This window comes from Cottoperca gobio, chromosome 12 (assembly GCF_900634415.1).
Source record: "Cottoperca gobio chromosome 12, fCotGob3.1, whole genome shotgun sequence".
In the NCBI taxonomy this organism is placed as follows: domain Eukaryota; kingdom Metazoa; phylum Chordata; class Actinopteri; order Perciformes; family Bovichtidae; genus Cottoperca; species Cottoperca gobio.
The window spans coordinates 13,241,125-13,262,509 of NC_041366.1; the positions used below are offsets into that span (position 1 = coordinate 13,241,125).

The 21,385-nt window shown below is 40.2% G+C and overlaps 1 protein-coding gene across 1 annotated transcript in view; it reads left to right on the forward strand.

The window, feature by feature from the left end:
* Positions 1 to 20,061: 20,061 nt before the first annotated feature.
* Positions 20,062 to 21,385, forward strand: part of brinp1 (bone morphogenetic protein/retinoic acid inducible neural-specific 1) — a 104,325-nt gene continuing 103,001 nt past the window's right edge. The window contains exon 1 of the mRNA XM_029444373.1: positions 20,062 to 20,401. The gene's annotated coding sequence lies outside the window, so the exon portion shown is untranslated. The remainder of the gene's footprint in view (positions 20,402 to 21,385) is intronic.

Below are 21,385 nucleotides of genomic sequence, written 5' to 3' on the forward strand. Positions count from 1 at the left end.
ATTGATTCACTTTTTTGCATGTTTATGTAGATGCCAAAATAGAAACAAAAAATACCATGGTTATTAGATTTTGTTTTTAATCGTTGGTGAAACAAACTACTCATTTAGTTACCTAATAGGCTTAGGCAACACAATCGAAATAGTCTCTCAATATTGAGTTTATACAAAGTGTAAATGCTGAGTTAAAAGGCTTCATTGGCTTTTAACACAACAGGAAGTCGATCATTCATTCGTCCGGGCAAATTAATCTGCGTGTGACTAGAAGAATTAGTCAGAGTCTGCAATAAAACAGAGGGTAATGTCAGCTTAGCTGGGATTTTTAGAACTAGTTCAGCCAAACCAGTGCACTCAGCTGTGCTTAAGTTTAACATGATTGCCCAGTAGAAACACGCACAAAATAAACCTTAAAGCGAAGTTGTCAGATTTGTGTCCTCCTAAGGGAGACTGTCCTCACCAGAGAAAACAACACCCCTGGTTGTTTCTTCCAAACACTTCAAACATCACATCTTTGCTTTGTGCGGAGCAAATAAGGAAGTAGTGAGACGTTGTTGCAGTGCCGCAAAACCTCTTAGCGGGCGTCCGGACTGAAAACTGAAAAGAAAGTTAGATTTTTAAAACTCTAAAACTAGTGTCATCAGAACTGTGTGGATGTGTTTTCTTTTGGGTTTTTTTATGTGGGTGACAGCGGCTCATAAATGTCATCACGTTTTGATTTAGATGTCGCTAAATCCTTATTGGATTGGATCCACCTACTTTAAACCAGTGAGAAGAACACAAAGACAGAAATTTGGCGTGTAAAATAACCAAAGGTGTTGTGTAGGAAACGTGTGTTCTCGAAGGATCGCATCGCCCCATCACTCAGAAGCTGACGGAGGAAATAGGTTTTCAGGGTCTTAAAGAAATAATAAAAATGAAAGGGTTTGTTTGAATATGAAGGCTTATCAGACACCAACACACTGCATACTGGGTTTTATGATACGAGGAAGAAAGATGCTCTGGAAAATGATCACTGTGGCAATTATTAATATCTTTAGTCGCTGTGATTTCCAGGTGAGCAGGAGAAATGCGTCAAAATACTCATGGATCCAAAACACACCAAATGTCAAAGATGATTTTATTAAAGTTTCCTGTCAATATATCAATTAAAAAGGATAAGCTTTATTTTACTAATTTTATTTGATCATATGCCTAAAGATAACTGTATGATTTGTTGTTAGTTATGAATGCATTTGCTCATCCACAGTTGGTATGGTATGGTATTAAAAAATGAATTCTTAGCCAGTAAAATGACATCCAGTCTAGTTCTATCCGAACTATGATTGAACTTTTTTGTTTTTCTAAAGGAAACAATAGCAGAGCTACAGTAGACGGGTCCTTTGGGAAAGTTGTCAACCCTGAAAACATATATTTCTTTTCTATCCCGAGAAGCCTCAGTCCCACTGGCCGCTCCTCCCTGAACAGCACAGCCTCAGTGTGGTCTTGTCAAACCCCAATACCACCGCCGCAGTCCTGGAAATCACAGATGGATGCCAGGGATTCATGCTGGTCGTCCATAATGTTCGGCAGACTGTCCTCTGCTTCGGCGATGGCGTGAGCGCGGAGCACATGGTCCACTGTTTTCATGCCAGATGCAACGGCGCAACTCCTGTTCTGCATTTGGAGCCGCTTGCGGATGCTCTCATTGAGTTCCAGAAGGAAATTATCCGCCAGCAGGCAAACAGACAAATTATTATTACCTTCAAACACTCAATACACACAAACATTGACACTCATTTCTAGGGATGGATATATAAATCCCTGGGGATCAGAGCCTTTGCAAGTGCTCACAAAGGATATTTTACCTAAAATGTTCTCCACATTAACATTGATGATGGCATTAAACACTTTAGTACTTAACATTTGAGATCTTCATTGAGGAACACAGGGATTACACCATGTTTAACTGTGACACATTATGTTGCTGTATGCTCTATGTAGTTTTGCATTATGATCAGCAGGCGTGGAATTAATGTATAGTTATTAGTCCCTTTCAATTTTTTTTACAGTATGTTGAGTACCATGTTTTATGCTCCACTGCACATCGTAACGGCTGAATACACAGTTGAAGATCTTCCTGTAGAGGACAGTTGACAAATGGCTGGGCTGTCGGCCATTGAGAAGCAGGGTGTGAACGCATTAATTGCTGCCAGACATGGAGGATAGCTAAGCTATTGCAGCAAAATCAGGTAGGTTTTTCTTTTTGCAATTGATGATATGATTCAAATGGAGATGCAACATATATAATTAAGTAATGCAGCAACAATTTTGTCGTCTCACAAATCATTATGTGATTTTTTTCCCTTCCCATTTCAAATAGAGAGGTTGCTATGGTGCAGTGCTGCAGCAATTTCAAACGAGGTTCCCGATTTTCATCCGTCATGCACAAACCCGGAACATGCACTTCTGGGTGATGGAGACTGGCTCTGCAGCGAGGCATGTGAGCAGAATGGATCATATAAATCGATTGTTACTGCCACTAAAGTCAAGGGGGGGCAACTGGTCCAGTGTGCACCCGCAGACAGCTGCAGATGATTTGAGGGGTACCATGTTGAGTGTCTGAGACAGCAGAAAAGTTCACCATTAGACACAGTGTACTGTATACTGTAAGTCTCTTCATTGCAACTAAAGTGCTAACTTCAGCTAAAGACTACACCGCATATAGGTTAGTGATTAGCAGGTTTAATTGCACTGTAATAGTAGAGGCATGAAATATGAAAGAAAATAATATTGCCTTTGTAAATTATGTGTTTAGCACAGCACATTACTGCCGCTCAGACATTTCTTGCTAATGCATGCAGAGAATATGAGGACAAGGTCCAGAATGATTCAAAAGCTGTCAATGGAGAACTCTTCTGCCACATGGCCAGACGTCACGCTGTGTGGGAGGGTGATGGTGATGACAGAGTTCTTGGAAATTAACCTAATGTGTTTTTTGGGACAAACACACACACAATTCCTAAACCATCAAATGTTGACTGGTAAGATTTATAAACCCCAGGCTTCATTCATTTAATCATCATTTGAAAGATGTCTCCAGTAAATAAAGGTTTAAGAAATTGTCTTCTAATTTATAAATGAGAGGCTAAGCCCCGTACTCGCGGAAAACACGAGAGCAGAGGTTATTAATGATCGTGTGAAATGAAGAAGTGAATATCGGGGAAACACTGGGCTAATGAGCAGCTTTTGGCAGCTCAAGATGAAGTTATATGTGGCAATGGCAAGAGGAACATCTGTATTTTTGACAGTATTGAAAATCATACCTTTGGGATTTCTAAATACCTTGATATATCGTAATACATTAATACTGCCCAAATTAAAGTGGCCATTGAACATTTTCTTATTTATTTCTCCATCATTAGATAAAATGTACAAAAACTGTGTTTCCCGAGTCACCGTTCGCACTGTTGTAAAAATGTTTTAGGTTTCATTGCTAAATGCAAATAACAGACTCTCTTAATGGGCTCAAGTTTAGGAATTTGAACTATGACTATGGCGACTAATGGTAGTATCAACTGCAAATCAAGCTGCCACCTCTTGTCAGTCAATCAGTCCTGGAAACTCCCCCGACTGCTCATGACCATAAGAACCAATAAGTAAAAGCTAGAATACATTTTAAACTGAAAATACCCCATGCACAACAGTGCTTCTCTCCTGGGTGCCAGCTGGTGCAGGATAAACCCCAGTAAAACAAAAAATAAAGTTGCAGTGGATAGACACTATTTTACCTTTTTTCCCCACAAAATTCACTTTGCATCTATCTGCAGCTGGCTCATTATTTGGAAACGATACTTAAAACAAGCACCGCGGGGTGCTCTGCCTCAGCAACGTACAGCTCACATTGCCCGCTGATAAGACTCAGTTCAACAATTTTAAACTCCATGATGTATATTGTTAAATTTTTCTATCGCAAAAATGTCATGCCATTATATTTGAGTACTTGTTTATTTAGGTTATTTACTAGGCCAGGAACGAACGATCTCCACTCTGTCAGTTTCGGGCAAACTTTTGGACGGTACCCCAGGTCTGCCTCGGGGCTTTCAGTTCTCTCTCCACTGTCAGACGCCAGGTCTTTGGTCTCCCTCTCTTACACTTCCCTTCTGGTGCCCAGTGGAGGGCAGTTCTGGTAATGTCATCCTGTTCTCTTCGCATGATGGGTCCAATCCATCTCTAGCGCCGTCTCATGATGATGGTGTCTGCGCTGTCTTGATTTTGAAAGAGCGAGTAGTTGTTGGGTTGGAGATGGTGTTGGGCCGGGAGATATGCAGGAGTTTTCTGAGGCTCATTGTGTGGAGTGTTGACAGCTCGGAGCGATCTCTCTCTCTCTCTCTCTCTCTCTCTCTCTCTCTCTCTCTCCTTCTCTCGTCATTCCCCACATGAGTTTTATAGAAGCGGACAAAGACTGTTGTATTGCTGTTTTCAGGGGGACTTCCGCACATTGTGTAGGTTGTTTCTGGTCCTCTTTTCATGTCACTGCCTTCTCTTCCGTTTTATCTAACAGTGCCTTTAAGATATATCTGTATCGGCCGGGTGTTTTGAGCGTTCAACGTCAGCAGTTCCGTTTTCTTCAGGCAGATATTCAGTCCTATTTGTTGGGCAAAGGTGCTGCGATGAATGTGTTTTTCTATTTTCTGTTTTACATTTCTTATTTCAGTACACTCCTAGTAAACTGTGAGTGTTCACCGAGCTTGAATATTGTCCCATCTAAAGAATCTGTTTATGAGTTTATCGACCCGTCCTCAAACACATAATTCACACTCAAACATAGTGGTGAACGAAGTCCTCGACCAAAGTCTTAACCCTTTTAATTTCTTATATCTTTCTAAAATAGTAGTCAGTCATTACAATTTTCTTATAAAACTCAAGGGTTGAACGGCCAAGAGTCTTGCACTCAGACAATAAAATTGTCCAACGTGCAGAGATTCCCAGGGAATCTGGGAAATACTTGGATGAAATGTTTGCCAAGGCTGAAGCCGAGTATTTCATGTCCACACTCTTATCTCACGGTTCCAATTCTGCACACACACGACAACAAAGGCAATACTTGCAAAGTTTGCGAAACAGTATGGAAAGGATGGGGGTGTTTGTCTTCCTACCAGGCAGGTAGCACAAAGGCTTTCAGGGATTTAGATATACCTTGGGGAAGACGAGGGATAAAGATAAAACACCGGTGATCGGAACATTGGATGAGAGAGGAAGGACATATGAAATAATGTTAGTTTAGTTTTCAGTATATATATATTTCTGCTAAACTAACACATATTTCTTTCAGTTTTTTCAGAAGATATATTACAATGTAGCTAACTGTCACACACAATGATTAAATCATTTAGTGTATTTTGTTTATGATTGAGATTATATAACTTGGTTGAAATCAAAGTTATGATCAAGTCTCTTTCTCAGCCAATAGGGAAATGTGTGAAATGTGTAAATGTAAAACTCACCCTGTATTGCAGACCCATAACTGTTATTATTTATTTTGTCTCGCTGCCTCCTCCTCTCTCATCCTCGTGCCACTGGATTGGTTAAATGCCAGGTTTGACTGAGAAGTCAAAGCTGGCATTGGAGTGGTTTCTTCATTCCAGAAGATGGAGAATTATCCATCACTCATGTCTTCCGCACATTATTTGTGGAAAATTGAAATGATGTGTCTCATATGTGACTATTCAACATTCTGGGTCTCAGTCTTTTGATGCTGACAGTGTTGGCATCCTTGAGTGTTACCTTGCAAAATGAAAACGCTTCTGCAATTTTCTCTTTTCAAAACTGCAAAAGCAGGAATTCATGGATAGCCAAATGGTCCTTAGTCCCCAGTGTAATTTATGCTTGTTAGTGGTATAAATTGTATGCAGTGCCCCGAGGAACGTCACAGGGGAGGAAGAAAAAGGGTGTTTACTTCAAGTAAGGATCCAAATTGGCTTTGAAGAAAAAATGTACAAACTAAATAACTTCAAACTAAGAGATGGTCAGACACTTTGATTTCTCTGCTGGATAATTTAATGTGAGTTCCAATGTTTTACCAGACAAGCTCGCTTCATTAGGGTTTATAAAAAGCATTGCACACAGATCTTACATTACAATCAAACAAGCACAACTACAGTAGGTGTGTGCTACTTTAAAAGCTTGACTGAAGAGCTTAAAACCCTTCAATTTGAGAGTTAAAAAAAAAGTTAAAGTTGTTCCTTCTTTGCTTGAATTGCATGCGATCACATTCAAAAGCCTTGCCTGCGTTATTTGCTTTCTGCTTCTTATCCAATCCCAGCATGAATACAGAGAAGTAACTATAGACCTTCTTGCGATGGGATCACACCAGCCATGATGCCGAATCAGGCTACGGGTTAAAGTGGGAGGGGAGGGGGATAAATGGACTGGATATAGCTCTTTTCTAGTACTAGCGACCACTCAATGCGCTTATACAAGAGCGATAAACTTCACACGACAATTCAGTATGTTGCCCAAGGACAATTCGACATGCAGACCGCAGGGATCAAACCACCAACCTTGCGATTAGTGGACGACCGCTTTACCTCCTGAGCCACAGCTGGTAGGAAGGGGACATGTGACTGCATCTTGCACAGTTATGACGCTATCATGTAAGAAATCTATCCAATGACACCTGGCAAAGTACTCAAAGCTGCTTCTGTGGTAGATCCAGACAGTAGGTGTCTCACGGACCACGATTTGCCATGATGGCACGCACCAAGACGCACAAAGTGAAAACATCACCAGCTGCGACAGCGAGAACATAAACGGTATTAAAACAGAGATCACACAAATGCTAATCATGTAGCACTGCTTGTGTTAGACTGAAGGATAAACCTTTTTTACCAGCTTAATCCTGCATAGCATTATTTCTGATGGGATATAATTGCGCTATCTTACTTGAGGATCATTTTGAGTTCATCCCTCACACAGTGTTTACCCTCTAACATCACTGCTGGCTATCTGTGCAACTGCACAGTCAGGTTTATCCACCCAGTCAAGTTAATCCTCACTAAGAGCTTTGAATGTAGCATATCATGGCTGGTTTTGGCACATGCACATAAGAAAAATGTCATTCAGAGGGAAATAACAGACTCCTGTTGGCAGTAATTTTGAAACAAAAGAAACATTAGCTCCCCATATGGTTTTCCATTCATTTTCCAACGTGCCAAATCCATATGTTGTAAATGACTGTAGTACAGACTTCACAGTAGACTGTTCTGCCTAATAACACTGTATGTGGCCTGATTCATATATAATAAGTCAGTGCAAGTGGGGCTAAATACAAAAAACAATGTAATTAATCAATTGTATAATCATTTACTTAATTAGATACCTTCATGTCGCTCACTTTACTCATAGAAGGAAACAAAATCAAATCAAATCAAATCAAATTTATTTGTATAGCCCAATATCACAAATTATACATTTGTCTCAGTGTGCTTTACAGACTGTACAGGTTACGACATCCCTCTGTCCTTAGACCCTCGCATCGCACAAGGAAAAACTTCCTAAAAGAAACCCCAAAATTAAAGGGGAAAAAAATGGAAGAAACCTCAGGGAGAGCAACTGAGGAGGGATCCCCCTCCCAGGACGGACAGACGTGCAATAGATGTCGTGTGTACAGTTACACAGTACCTTTACAGTTTGACACAACCTTTCTTTCACAGCTTTAAATGTCATGACCCAGACAACCTATGAACCTCCGTGGTTCGTTCAAGATCTGGTACAGTTGGATGCGAAGTACTTGCAAATTGACCCACACATAATTTTTGCCCAAGGTCCCCCTAGTGGGTTAATCTGAACATCAGCTGATTGCACATTTGCACGTTTAAGTAAATGTTGTTGTTTTTTACCTAGTTTATCTGATCCAAATGGTAAACCTGGGAAATCATTAGCAAAGTCTAACTCAAGTTTAAAGGCACAGTCTTAGGAAACGGTGCAAAAAATAGATCGTTTTTACAAGACCTGCATGGGAAGGCATAAAATAATCAAATACATGTGTAATGTGAACAGAATCATCACTCGGCTGTATAGAGCGTTTTAGCATCTTTTAGCTCCTTGTTTTGGTTTTACGGACTGCAACTTTACTAATGATTGATTCACTCTCACGGATCTCATAGTTTAGTTTCTTTAAAAAAACAATGTACGCTAACTTCCCAAATTAGCGTACGTCGACTTACATTGTACTAGCTACACAGTTATGCATTTAAGAGCTAAAGAGTCAGATATCACCATCAGGAGTTGGTGGAGGGAAAGAGAGATAGAACGAGAGACATTGAACTTAACTACATCAGGTGACCAGGAACACTACTCCAAATGAATGCTCCGAATGGACTGAGCAACTGTTCGCACAATGTTTGCCATATCAGGTTTATGTACAAGGTGATATGTCAATGTTTTGTTTACTGCTGGTTTCTGCTGCCCCCAAGTGGCGAAAACAATTAGTTAATTCAGATTTAATGACTCTTATAAGGTGATTAAAAGCCAGTAATATTTGTTTGGGTCAAAAATGTAGGTTGGAGCCAGACAATTTTTTTGCGACCTAGTGAGAATTTAAATGTACTTTTATGGTATCGTCAACACTGGAATGTGTATATGTGCGCGTGTGTGTGCGCGTGTGCAATTTTAACCTCACTTCAATAAAAAGTGAGCCGAGCACATTCCCAGCCACTTTGTTAATGACAATGACTTTCTTGTCACATTTTTCAGACTGCCGAGGCCTTAGCTTACTGCTGCTCATTTTATCTAATTACATTTATCAAACAACAAAAGGCCAGAGCAGGCAGAGGAGATCCACACTAATTACATTAGAGCTGGAGGAAGCTTGCCACATGTGATGAAGTCATTTGGCTACTCGCAGCCCTACCCTCACCGGGCTCAATAACTTCAAGCCCATCCCAGTTGTTTATGAGATTGAGCTGTCAGCCAGACATCACTCACCTAAGATGCTGTTTTAGTCCCTATGTTACAGACCCTTACCAACACAAGCGAGATGAGCACGACGTTATTGACTCGGTTAAATTAAACAAATATCAGGTAAAGAATGGTCAACTAACAAGAACTCTGTTGGGTTGAATTGAATATAAATATATTGTTTTTACACTGCAAACACTTGTTTTTGTCATTACATACTGTTTTTAAAATGTATATAGCCATACAACATTCTCATCATCATGCAAATACCACGCTGTTTATATTCTGCACTACATTTTGCTCCAGATGCTCGGCACGGCGAGCTCCAAGAGTGGCAGGCAGCTCCAAACAGGTCCCAGATAGCAAATCCAGAATCTCTTTGTGGCAATCAGGATTTTCCCCAGAAGACAGAGTGTCACTCTTACTACTGTACACGCTTTCAACACCGCTAAGAATCTTCTGTTGACACAAAAGGGTGTTTGTGTTTGTGTGTGTGTGTGTGTCTGTGTGTCTGTGTCTGTGTGTGTGTGTGTGTGTTTGTGTCTGTGTGTGTGTGTGTGTGTGTTTGTCTGTGTTTGCTTAGGGGGTACAGACAGGAACTTAAGAGTTTGCAGCTGTCACAATGAGGTGTCAATATTTATGACACGTTGTTTGCTATCTGGTACGTGTGAACTCTTTCTCCTTCAGACATCTGCTTCAGATATTTGCACATGCAAACATTGCATTATGAATAGAAACTAGAAAGCCAGTCAAATCGAATTACCTATTGACAATTATTGAGTTTTATTTTCAGCGTGTTTTGTACAGGGGAACAATTCCTCTTTTTTTTTTTTATCCAGGCAAGGTAAGAGAGTGATGCTCCCTTTTTCAGGAACTCACATCCTCACACTGTACTGTTCACACATTACCACCTGGAAGCTCACCAGTACAACCACAGTCTGATCTGTTTGCCACTGGAGCAGTTGAAGCTTAAGAGGTTCTTCATTTCTCAAGGTAACAAGGGAGGTGCAAACGCTGCTCCTCCAGGATCCCCATTCATTTTTTTCCCCTCGTGGCACTGGATTGAACCAACAACCTTCCAGGTACAAATTGCCTAAGCAAGAGGTCAAAACATTATGGATTGATTGTAATTTATTTTAATGAGGGAGATACTTAAAGGTGTAGATGTGTGTGATGTCTCGCTGCTACTATAAAAGTTTACAGCCGCAGGTTTATTACAGGTTTATTAATGTCGGGGGTCAATTCCATCTTCCAGCCCCATTCAAATACCTCCACACTCAATTAACAGACCCCTAGTCCACACGGTAAGCACACTACAGCACAGAGCATATGGCTTGTTTTTGTAGATGAACAGACCATGAGGGAGATGGCTTTGCCTTGATGCCTTACTAGAGCTTGTGTTGTTCCCTCAGCATCCTCAACACTGCACAGCCCTTACTTGTGGACCAGGACATTCGCTGGCAGTCAGTTAGGCAGGTTTTTTCCTGTTACTGTGTCCTGCTTTCCAACACCCGCTTCAATCAGACCCACTCCAGCACTGCTCATCAATTAAATAAACAAAAAGGTAAAAAGGGACAAAAAGCTTATATCTTACCATGTAAAACTGCGCCAATGTTGTTTTGCCATTTATTTGATTTTTGCATGTTATCAATCTGGCATATAATTACTTGCCCAATTGGGCCTTTTGTGTCCCCTTTTCTTTTCAGGCACGATGCTACGGACAATGCTTTGGTGCAGGGGTGATCAAAGTCTGAGACTGTGGAACTCCCCTCAGACAGAGCTTGGAAACATGTGCCCCTCATCAACACATTTACAGGACTGTCTCAGAAAATTAGAATATTGTGATAAAGTTCTTTATTTTCTGTAATGCAATTAAAAAAACAAAAATGTCATGCATTCTGGATTCATTACAAATCAACTGAAATATTGCAAGCCTTTTATTATTTTAATATTGCTGATTATGGCTTACAGCTTAAGAAAACTCAAAAATCCTATCTCAAAAAATTAGAATAGTTCCTCAGACCAAGTAAAAAAAAAGATTTATAACAGCAAAACAACATCAAACATTTGAAAATGTCCATTAATGCACTCAGTACTTGGTTGGGAATCCTTTTGCACGGATTACTGCATCAATGCGGCGTGGCATGGAGGCAATCAGCCTGTGGCATTGCTGAGGTGTTATGGATGCCCAGGATGCTTCAATAGCGGCCTTTAGCTCATTAGCATTGTTGGGTCTGGTGTCTTTCAGCTTCTTCTTCACAATACCCCACATATTCTCTATGGGGTTCAGGTCAGGGGAATTGGCAGGCCAATCGAGGACAGTAATGCCATGGTCAGTACACCAGTTACTGGTGGTTTTGGCACTGTGGGCAGGTGCCAGATCATGCTGGAAAATGAATTCCTCATCTCCATAGAGCTTTTCAGCAGACGGAAGCATGTAGTGCTCTAAAATCTCTTGGTATACAGCTGCATTTACTCTGGGCTTGATGAAACACAGTGGACCAACACCAGCAGCTGACATGGCTCCCCAAACCATCGCTGACTGTGGGAACTTCACACTGGATTTCAAGCAACTTGGATTTTGCTCCTCTCCAGCCTTTCTCCAGACTCTGGCGCCTTGACTTCCAAATGAAATACAAAACTTGCTTTCGTCTGAAAAGAGGACTTTGGACCACTCTGCAACTGTCCAGTGCTTCTTTTCCATAGCCCAAGTCAGACGCTTCTTCCGTTGTCTTGAGTTCAGAAGTGGCTTGACCATGGGAATACGGCTATTGTAGCCCATTTCCCGGACACGTCTGTGAACAGTGGCTTTTGATACCTGGACTCCAGCTTCAGTCCACTGTCTTTGAAGCTCCCCCAAATTCTGGAAGCGACTCTTCTTCACAATGCTGTTAAGGCTGCGGTCATCTCTCTTGGTTGTGCAGCGTTTCCTGCCACATTTCCCCCTTCCAACAGACTTTTTGTGGATGTGCTTTGAAACTGCACTCTGTGAACAGCTTGCTCTTTGAGACATTTCTTTTTGTGTCTTACCCTCCTGATGGAGGGTGTCAATGATGGTCCTCTGGACAGCAGTCAGATCAGCAGTCTTCCCCATACTTGTGATTTAGTTTACTGAACCAAGCTGAGTGTTTTTCAAGGCTCAGGAAACCCTTGCAGGTGTTTCGAGTTAATTAGACGATTCAAGTGATTCGTTGAACACCCTACTAGTATACTTTTTCATGATATTCTAATATTTAGAGATAGGATATTTGAGTTTTCTTAAGCTGTATGCCATAATCAGCAATATTAAAATAATAAAAGGCTTGCAATATTTCAGTTGATTTGTAATGAATCCAGAATGTATGACATTTTTGTTTTTTTAATTGCATTACAGAAAATAAAGAACTTTATCACAATATTCTAATTTTCTGAGACAGTCCTGTAAATGTATAAAATCCGTTCACTGGACCTCCCCCTGGGAAAGATCCGCCTCTGACTTTAAAAACTGCTGCTTTGGTCAATTGGAAAGAGTTCCCTCGCCTTCCCATACTTGCTTTAAGACTGCCTTTTGTGCATGCTGATTTGTGTTGCAGTCTTTTGTATCAGACATTGCTGTCTTTATCTTGTTAAAAGTACACAACTTTGAACTTACAGAAAAACATAGTCTCGCTGACCCTCTGTCGCTCCGCAATGTATTTCATCAGAGAACCCAGAAATCAATCGTCGGCGCAATATTGCTTTTCTTCTTTCCATTTCATTTAAAGTGATTTCAGCCTCTCTTTCAGTAATGTTGCAGTTCTTCTTTGTCGTCCGCACTTGTGTTGCTTTCAAAAATTTCATCTCAAATGCACAGTGCCGCTGATTGCCTTCATGCTGAGATTCGTAATGAGACACAGGTGTACGTGGTGTTTTGTAAATCTAGGAATATACACAGGTACATAGAGACCGGGGATTGCATTTGTATCTTTTTACTTGCAAATCTACTGAAACCTTAATATATCTGGGCCCAACGCTCCAATATTCTGCTAAACTCCTGCCAGGCTCAGGCATATACAAGCTCTCCTCTTGCTCTGGGTGATTAAAATATCATCAAAGCTTAAATTAGCACTTGATTAGCAAAAGCAGATATTTCGCAATGGAGCAGCCAGGACCCCTCTGCAAACAAACATATACAGGGTATTAACAAATGAAAGAGCATGGCCTGAAATGAAATGTCGAAATGATTAAATGAATCTGAAAAACAAAGTGTCATAAGTGTAATGTGCTTCAAAAAAAGTGCCCCGAGCTGAGAAATGCACAGTGCTATGTAGAATGATGAGTGGGGGTGCACATATGAAAAAGGCAGAGGAGCAAAAATATAATCTGAAAAGGAATGAAGAAAAAACATGCAGATATAGAGTTGGAGGGAGAAAGCGAACGCTAAGGACGGAAGAGTTGCTGTCAAGTGGAAAATGGAAAAGTGGGAGGCATGAGATTTTCTCACTGCTGGCAACAATAATGCATATTTTGAGAATGGAGAGCTTCAGCCCAGTCCACAGCATGCCACTGAGCCCATCAGACAGCCTTTGGCCACATCCTAATCGGTGCTTAATTATTTAGAGTGAACAACTGCTCTCAAGGCTGCTTTGTTTTCTTTTCCATTGTAATTCTATTGCATATGTTTATTCTCTTTTTCTGTCTGGAGCGAGAAGCAAACAAAGCCCACATTTCTTTTTGTTTAAATTACACTATTTGCAAAAAGCAATAAGACGAAGGAGAAATCCCCGCAGTCACCGGAGATCGATACTTCCTTAATTTGCCCCACATTTCTATCGGAGACTCCATATGATAATAGTCAGTCTTTCACACGATGTCGGTGGATAAATGCTTAACAATTGGAGGTATTCAACAGGAGGTAATAAAGAGTGCACACTTTATAATATATCCTGCTAAAATACCTGCTGTAACTTTACTGATTAGAGCCAGAGGTCTTGCATGCTTTGGAAGCTTCAGCCTACAGAGAGCAGTGCAGCAGCTGTTTTCTGTCCTCTGCGGTTCATAGTTGAATTATTCTTAAATACTCGGCACTACGCTGCTCATAATAATGTATTTGTGCTGTCCAAACTGGCTTGGCTGTAACGCAGCATCCTTACAATGCACCAAAGTTGCAATGACTGCTTCCCCTTGTGACCGGCTTAACATAAGTGTTGCCTGAAACATGTTGTTTTTAAATTGCTTTGGAATAATAATAAAAACAACAATGTTTGCAATGATACAATAGGTTGTTAAAAATGATCTTTTAAAGGTTTTTTACTATTTATAATGGCTTCATAGGCGTGATTTAATTATTAATATACATACTTAACAGAAGTAACAGTAAAATGTTAACTTCTTTATATACTTTACACTGTATAAGTGCTTTAAAGGGGTATAAAATACATTATAAATAAGTTATAACAAACAAGGTTATTTAAAGACTTCCTTTTCATATGCATAGCCAACTCAGGCTATGAATATGGAAACATAAATCAGTCATATCACCTTTAGTTTCCAAAATGTTTTATCTCATGATTTCACCACGATGGACCATATTTCTGTAATAAAACTCCTGCTCCTTATAGACTGCTGTTCAGATGATCAATTATCAATGGCACCACACATATACAACCTGGATTTATGATTTATCCTTTGTATTTCATATTGCGAACAAACCCACTTCCAAGCAGAGGTTAGCAGAAAAAAGGGGATGTGAGGATACCGCCAAACAATACTTTGATGGCAAAGTGTTAGTGAAGTCTAACAAGGAGGCAACAGTCCAGCAGTACTCTCCTCTGTTCAGAATTCTGCAACAAAAACATAAAGCACATTGTTGAATCTCACACAAAACACAATATTGTTTTCAAAGGTTCTCAAAAAAAAGAAAAATCTCTTTTTAATGATCTTCTAAACTTTGTGTTTCGGTGTGCACCCTCTGTGTGCACAGTCCTTCGTTTTAGTGCCAGATGGGCAATTAGAAGTATGGTTACTGCATGCTGAGCAGCCACCCACACACCGTCTGCAACATTGCCACATGTGGTGAGATTACCTGTAATACCACTCGTATTATATACCTCATTAATGGTCCTTGTCACTAAACTTAAAACTTTCTGTGCATTGCACACAACAGCCGACAAGGAGGGAGCAGCTGACATATGCAATTTTGTTACAGCAGGATTAAACCGTTGAGTCACATAATCATTATGTCTTCGGTGGCTTCTGCAGAGATATTATAGGACAAGTCATTTCACTTTAAGTGAAAATGATTCCTCTGTGACGTACAGTTTAATACGCTTATTGTGTTAAAAACAATTTACAAGAATGTTTAACATTTACTTCTCTATAGATTTTTCTATATCTTAGCGACAAAAGCTTCCTCATGATTCCCTCTCTACTGAGACCATCCTCCCAAGAAGAACGACAGAATCGGTCACTTTAAGTGTCCATGTCATCGTGCGCAGAGAAGAGGTCGGGGTAGATAGAGGGGTCAACGAAATATTGGACTTTAATACGTGGGACAGCTGTTTGCTTCCCAGTCCCAACAGTCCCGGCAGTTGGATTTTTCTTTTCTTTTTAATCATCACTGTGATCGTTTCCAACCCTTAACCATGTGTTTTTTTTTATTATTGTCACCATGACAACGAAGCTCCCCTAACCCCAGAGAAGTCATTTTAACCCAAACCACGACGTTTCCCTTCATCTAACCCACTTACAATGAACCAAACCTTTAACCAGCGATGTCATATAAGAACATTTATATATTTTTAAACAAGGATTTGAAACGGCACAAACAAATGATGTCGTCGTGCCGTATCAGAAAACGCTCCTGTGCTGTTCAACGCTCCCACAAATAACATATTTCATCATTTAATTAGGAGGATTTTCTTTCTTTCCTTCCTTTACTCTAATTGGATGAATTTAATTTCGCTGTGTCTTAAGTAACAAATACATTGACACCTGTCAATTAAATATTTGTTTTTCTAATACTCAGGATTTGTCTTTTAGCTTGAAATGGAGGTGGCCTCAATAGTAAGGTAATACTTTTAAAAGTTGTTGTTGTTTCTATATTTGGATCTGGCTGGCTGGCTGTCTTATTACCCAGAAACTTCCTGAAGATGAGATTGTTTTTCATTAGACTAGCAGAGAGGCTAGGATGGTGTCATCTTCATTCATCTGTGTTTCCCCCACTTGACCCTCCCTTCCTTGACCTGCGAGAGAAAAAAAGTCCTTATGACTGATGGACCTGTTGGCTATTTGGACATCTGTCTTCTCCTTCATAGTCCTGGCAGGGAGAGGCCTGGGTACAGTGTGACAGGCTTCCACAACAGCAAGTACTAACACCGGGTAGAAACGTCTCTGTGGCCTCAGCCTTAGAGATCAGCCATTAGTAGGTTGTCAATCTAGCAAGCGCTAACAGTCTTCTGGGCAGCTGGGAGGAAGATTCAGCCCATGCTTTCCAACAACGAGGTAGATGTGAGATCATTACAGTCCAAATAAATTTAGCTCATGTAAAGGTATAGTGTCTAAGCCTGGTGCTGAATATAGCACAATTATTGTAGTTATGTGGACAATGGAGTCAACTCTGAACGGTATAAAAGAATATTTCTTTCTTGACAGTTTTATTCCCAGACGACTGTGAGTTACAAAATTTGATAATATTTGACATTATGGAACACATGTTCAGCAATAATGAGGCGCTGAATGTCATACATGTTGCCATATTGGTCCTTAATTCTCCTAACAAGAAGGCATTAAAGAAGTGTACATACATCGTATTCTTGGTATGCTTTGAACTGTACGCTTTGTGGCTCATAAGGTCTGTCGGAAAAACTCATAAATTGGTAAGACCGTCTAAAAGAAATTTAGTCCATAGATCTAAAATGATGTGTATATAGAGATATTAGTTAAGAAAGAATAACTCTGAAAAGTCCATTTTGGAAGCCAGATGAGAAACCTCCAGTATTCTTCCATCAAATATATTACATCATATCACACTTGAGTACTTTTGGCTTATTTCTTGCCAAAGTATTCTACCTCTTTGGGATTAACTTTGTTCCTTTTGAGAGTTCCCTTTGACAAAGTAGTTAGTCCTTATAGTTGTATGGCTTATTTTTGTTTTTCAAACAACATGTAAGCCACTATATGGTATGGTATATAAAGACAAACTGCATTTTTAATTAAACTGAACGTGTCAAAAACAATTGATTACAAATATTAAAGTCAAACCTCCTTGTATTTGGTAAATGGTATTTATATAGCAAGGGAATCTTTTTTTTCCAATTTTTGCGATGACTCAAATCGCTTTACAACACATGTCAGCATTCACCCATTCACACACATTCATACAGAGTCAGAGAATACCATACAAGATACCAACTGCTCATCAGTAGTGATAAACATTCACACACACTCACACACCATTGGCCATGCCATGGGGAGCAATTTGGGGTTCAGTATCTTGCCCAAGGACACTTCGACATGGTGACCGCAGGGGACAGGGATGAAACCACAAATGGATTCACCTTTAATGGATTCCATTAACATCCTGGTTGTTAAAATCCAATATTAAAAAATATTTTCAAAAAGTATATATTTTTACAGTCCTTGTTAAAAAGCAGTAGTACTGAAAAATAAGGAGCACACCAACTGACCAGTGTTTACATTTGCATTCGCTACAGCTTAGAGTTATCTAGCCATGTTGGTGTGAAAAACGAAAGAAAACCTCCAGTAAGTCTTGGAAGCAATTTACACGTTATTCCAAAAAAAAAGTTAGACATCAGTGCTAGTCGAGCATGTAATTTACGGAGCAAATATGTATGCTGTTGCAGAAAATAACAGTCTACTTTAAGTTGGACTTCAAGATTTTGATTTTTAGTCTTTATTATAGTTCATCAATAAAACCTTCAGACATCTGTGAAACTGCAGTCCTGTCGGCTCCGCCTGGGCTGACTTTCCCTTAATTTATTTGTCTGAAAGGTAATGAAGAATCCGAACAAGAGAGCACATAATTTTATCTCCAAGACCCGCTATGCCAAGAAATCTGTTTTATAGCCAGGTCTTCACCAATCCACAATCACAAACAATCCAAATGGAAGATAGCAAACTATTAATATGTAGTTACATGCTGAAAAGGTGTACACTGTCTATTTTTGTTTAAATGTTATTCTGCGGTACACAGTGGAAGTCGGAACACATTTTTCATATATTTTAAATAACTAATAGACCTTTCCTTCTTGCCATTTTTTCCTCTCTTTTTTCAGTCAGTTTGCTTTCTTCCTTTAATCCTTCTCTTTGCTTTTAGTGTGCTAACAGTACCTCTCCAACACTTCCCCTCTGGAGATAAGGACATTTAAAATATGCATCATTCCAACACTCTGCTTGTCATCAACCAACCACACACACACACAGTGCTGCACATTTCCCCAGACAGGTGTACCCGGTGCAACAGTGCTATTGAAGATTCACTAAGACATTCACCAGCATGAGCTGCAGTAACAAATGGAAAAATACATACCTAAAAATCCTCATTATGTACTTAGCTGGCTTTGGTGTGTTGGATGAAGCTTTAACTGACATACATATGCAATTACACACTTTTAGTTTCACTGGAAATCCAGTTTTCTTCCTCGTATACCGGCTTATATGTCCTAGATAGGCTGATCATGACTTTGTTTTATGGGACATTTAAGAAACTACACATTCATGATTAGTGAGAGAAGTTGAAGGGAAGTTTCTAATTAAAAGCTTCCACCAATATGAATTCTAGAATGCAACAACTTCAATGATCCCGGAGGTATTTTATGTCGACTATTGCAAAGGCAACGTGTCAAGTGTCACCACCACTTGCAGGCTAATGACTCTGTAATGGTGCCATTTATCTATTTAGCCTCATTGAGTTCTATGCAATGCTAGTCCCACCAGTGTCTTCGCCTGTTGGTGGACGCGTCAAACACTTGACTGCAAGTGGTCCATTGGAGAGCTAGTGGAGTTGAAAACCTGTCTGTGACCACAATGGATGTAGGGGTGTCAAAAACCAAATCAAAGCAAAGTTATCTTTGTTACTTGCTTAGAAGATTTTCGATGAACATGTATGCTGTTACATATACCAATGGCGGTATTACTTTTATAATTATTTGTATTAGTACTATTAGTCGTGTGCAATCCCACCACCTAACTAATGTGATTTAAGCTATTAATATTTCCACATTATCTGTATTAATTTACTTGTTAATATATATTTTCTGTAAACTTTGCCTCTATAAGCACCATGGACAGCAACATCCAGTATTTTACCCTTGAGTTGTGTTTCAGCCCCATGGCCAACCACCACCAGTACTAACTGTTCAATTGTCTGTTAACATTGTCTAAATGCTTCTGTAAAGCCTTCCCTTTTAATGCCAAAAATACAAGTCGGGGTGAAAACATACAAAATCCCTTTATCCTAATTATGAAAATCAGTCTTAAAAAGTCACTGAAATCTGTGTGTAACTGTATATATCTAATCCAGTCTCAACACATGAGTTTGTGATCTGTATATCTCCCTTGTCAATTGACTTAACATCCACATCAGTACTGTACACCTATTGAGATATGTTTCAGCACCATGCACAGCAACCACCAGTGTTCCATTCACTTTTAGGTGAAGTTAAACAAACTCCACAGAGGAGAGTTTCACAGCGAGTCATTCCAAGATTACATTAACACAGTCAAACAGTCACGTTGTATTTTATGCAAAGTGCAGAGCCTGCACGTGGCACCTTCTGTGCCACTAACCGCCTTCTCACTTTGTTGCAGTTTGTTTTTCTTAAAATCTCTCATACTTAAATCATAAAACCTCTCTGTCCCTTTGCTTAGATTTTTTTAACCTCAATTCTTTCACGGTTAAGCTATGGTGGTCAACCTACAGCCTTGGTGTAAATGTTTACCCATCAGCAGAGAAAAGTCACGACACGGCTTCTTATCCTCATCCACCCTCAATTCCCTCGCCTTCCTCCTCATCCAGTGCAGACCCACCCCTTACTGTCTGCCATGACCGTCCTCTACAATACGAGACTGTATTCTTTGTACCTCCCCTTTCTCGCCCTGAGTCTGTGCATCCCAGCCTCCCTTCCTAGATATCCATCCCCACACCTCTCCACCCGCAAACGGCTCCTACGGTGAGAAAAAAAAAGAGAACAGAACAGTTTCAAACACGTCGGCATAAATCTCACATCCAGAGCTCCCCTTTTCTCTTTCCCCTCCTGACGGACTTCATTACTTTATTCCTCTGCGCACCAATGCCCGAGACCACGCCGAAGCGAAGGATTTTTTTCCCTTGAGCATGAAAAGGATTGCCAAATCATCCGCAATCCAACATCACCGACTGAGCCACCAGCATGAGCACTGGATACATATGCTCCAGCAGAAGTTGTTGGCTCGAGAACTAACACATCTTGGACCACAAATACAGCTAAGAGGGGAGAGTCAGTTTTAGGTAAGTAAGGGTTATCCCGACTTGGACCTCTAACATAATATGTGGGTATCTTTTATATATATATATATATTTATATATATATTTATTTTCTTCTTCTGTCCATCACTGACCACGAGGTAGTAGTCGGGTAGGCAGGGCTATATTGTGCCACGATTATGGCGATGTTGCGTGGTCAGCATGTTACTGAGGTGGCCGGTGGTGTCCTTTTTTTCTTTTCTTTTTTTTTTAGGATTGAAGCAATTTGTTCTCCTCACTGTGAAGCGACCTTTTAAATTATCGGTGTGCAAGTCCTTCCAAGCTCCGCCCGGACTGGATGTCGACGGAGCGTTCTGAGGCTGTGAAAAATAATATCATGACTCTCGTAACCTTATTACACCCATCATCTCCAAACATTATGCAAATGAGTTATTCTCTCGATTAGGTGCACTCGACTGCGTTCTCTCTGTACGTTGTGAGACAGCATCTTCCCGCGGTGATGCTGCAGAAGTGCGGATAAAAAAAAGGAGCATAAAACACTGGCAGAAACAATGATCTCAGAATTTTTGGGGTGCGCATATTTACGCGGACCTGCCGCTGCTTCAACGAATGGCATTACAGGGGCAACATTCAGTATGGAGGTGCATTAGTAGGCCTACAGATCACTGTGGAGTCGTCCTCAATATTTGTATTCAAGCTAAATCCGTTTGCAGTCCAGTCGTGGCTTTTTTTTATACATCCATGTTGATCAATTCCTTCCCGGAAACTGCATGATCCATTAACTAAAAGTGAGTGCCATCCCAGCTTGGATATTGGATATGGGATGAGTTGCGGTCATGCTTCCTGTTATTATTATTATTATTTATTTTTTTGTGGATTCCGTGTCATGAATGAATTGCTGCCTGTATTGGATTCTGTGAAAGCAGATAGTCAGCTGGAACTGTGTTTCTGTGAACGTGCTGGTCTGTGTTGTACGTACGTGGCTCTAAGCGCGCGTGCAAGAAAGCA